The sequence below is a fragment of the Austrofundulus limnaeus genome, unplaced genomic scaffold (genome assembly GCF_001266775.1).
Source record: "Austrofundulus limnaeus strain Quisiro unplaced genomic scaffold, Austrofundulus_limnaeus-1.0 Scaffold72, whole genome shotgun sequence".
Lineage (NCBI taxonomy): Eukaryota > Metazoa > Chordata > Actinopteri > Cyprinodontiformes > Rivulidae > Austrofundulus > Austrofundulus limnaeus.
Genome location: NW_013952474.1, coordinates 654,520 through 656,717, shown reverse-complemented (window position 1 = coordinate 656,717; position 2,198 = coordinate 654,520).

The window sequence follows — 2,198 nt, the reverse complement described above, 5'->3', positions numbered from 1 at the left end:
GAATTTCCCCTACGGCTGCTCCAGGTCTCCACTTAATAAGACCGTCGTTCCTCTCCTGTCCAAACCGACAAGCTTTGTGAGTAATGAACATCTCCCAGGCAGCCTTCCAACAACAGCAGGTTTCAGTGTCAGTCCCTGTCAGCAGCCAATGACTCTGATCTGCTGTTTTATTACACCCAAAAGGTGTGTGTGCGCATATGTGTGTGTGTGTGTGTGTGTGTGTGTGTGAGAGAGAGAGAGAGAGAAGGAAGTGTGAGAAAGGAGTGAAGTGAGAGGAGTGTGAGGATAAAATGTGGGGGTTTGGCAGGGGAGCAGAGAGGAGTGTGTTTTTGTCAGGCGAAGCTGTAATGATGCAGCTCCCCGATGAAGACGTTTTCCTCTTCCTCCCTGATGGCCCGCCGGGTGAAGAGCAGCGGCTCACTTTTGTCCGGAGGACAGAAACTCTGCAGAACGGTCACCAGCGCTTCAGTGTTTGCTTTTTAAAACACCTAAATAATCCACTTTAAACTTCTTTCAAGTGAGAGGATGTTTTCAGTTTGAGACGTCTGAGGCTACATGTTGTGTTTAAAGTCACGTCACATAAATGAACTGATAACAAATGAATCCTTTTAAGGAGTCAGAGGTGTATCTGATGCCGTGGTTCTGTGTTTTCTTTAAATCTATACACTTAAAAGTACATGGTGACAGTTTGACTTCACACATCTTGACCGGCTGTGACTGTTTTCACMAGAGTCTTTGAAATGTCCTGAAACATTTGTAGAAAACCACCTAAATGAAATTACTGTAATGCTAAAAAGGGTAGAGGGATGGATAGTTGGATAGATTGAAATAAAAGGGGAAATGTATAAAATGGTTGCAGCCACGGAGGCCACAACCTGACACAGTCCATGTAGGCTGCATGAAAGGGTTGTGAAATGATGGGATGTTTGCGTGACCACCCYGTTACCACAGTGATACTTTTATATCACATGCCTTCATTTGGAAAATGTACACGTCTTTTCAAGGCAGGTAAAACTTCACAAAAAATGTATTATTAAAAATCATTACAGAAATAAATAAAAAACATTAATAATTTGGGTTTAGCTCCAGTATCAGTACTTTGTACTTGCATTTTATTTGACCCTGTGCTTTTGTCTCTAAAAACTGATCACTGTGCATTGAATCCTGGGATACCATCGACCACACAGGATACCACGGCAGCATGACAAGTAGACTATGAATTGGAACAGCCTACGGCCCGGAACAGTGATGTAACCGGCCTACGTGGGCTGCAGCCCCTGGATTGAGACCCAGCCAATGAGATGCAGTAAATACTGGAAAAGCTGCACTGTCTGAAATAATTTGTCATAAATGCTTGAAATGCTGGTTCACCTTAAATTAATTACTGTAGGTGTTAGAAAAGCCACACTTCAAAACACGAGTTACAGCATGTGTCAAATGCAGCCTACAGGAAATAAAACGAAAACATTCAARAACTGAAACGTTAATAATACTTGTCTGGCTCCTGGGCTGTTGGCTTTGAGTATTTGTGACCCYGTGAGCAATTTAGTTGCAAAGCCCTATATATTAATGTCTCTAAATAAGCCATCATTGCCCATAAACTACATCTCCTATAATGTATGTTGATTATGAATGAAAATTTCCTGTCAGATGGTGGGAGAGTTCAGAATTCAACACTTAATACAACTCAACTGTGAGTAAAATTCTCTTATTTTTACTCTTAATAGTATTTCTGTACTGTTTATTTCACATTCAGTCAGTCATACATGTARTACTTTTCAGTGTTTATTAGAAAACGTGTTAAAATGATGTTTCTATGCAGGAAATACCACATAGAGCTCAGTTATTGTTTGTTAGCGGTGCTCAGATGTAGCAATGAGATGAGGAACATAACGTGTCCTGTTTTGTCAAATTTAAACACAAAACGTCAAATTTCTTACAACTGGCCCTTTGAGGGCCACTATAATGCTCATGTGGCCCTCTGTAAAGATGAATTTGACACCCCTGAGTTACAATAATAATAATAACTAGAACTGCAAAGCAGTTATGACCGGGGTCCAAGCCCTTTTATGCATGTCAGCCTTTGTCATGTTGTTTGTAGCATATTGTTGATCTTTTAGCTTCTTGGACAAATTTCTCTAACGCAGTAAATAAATAAAATTTGAGAAGTTTGAGTATCAGAATTGTTTGTTATATAT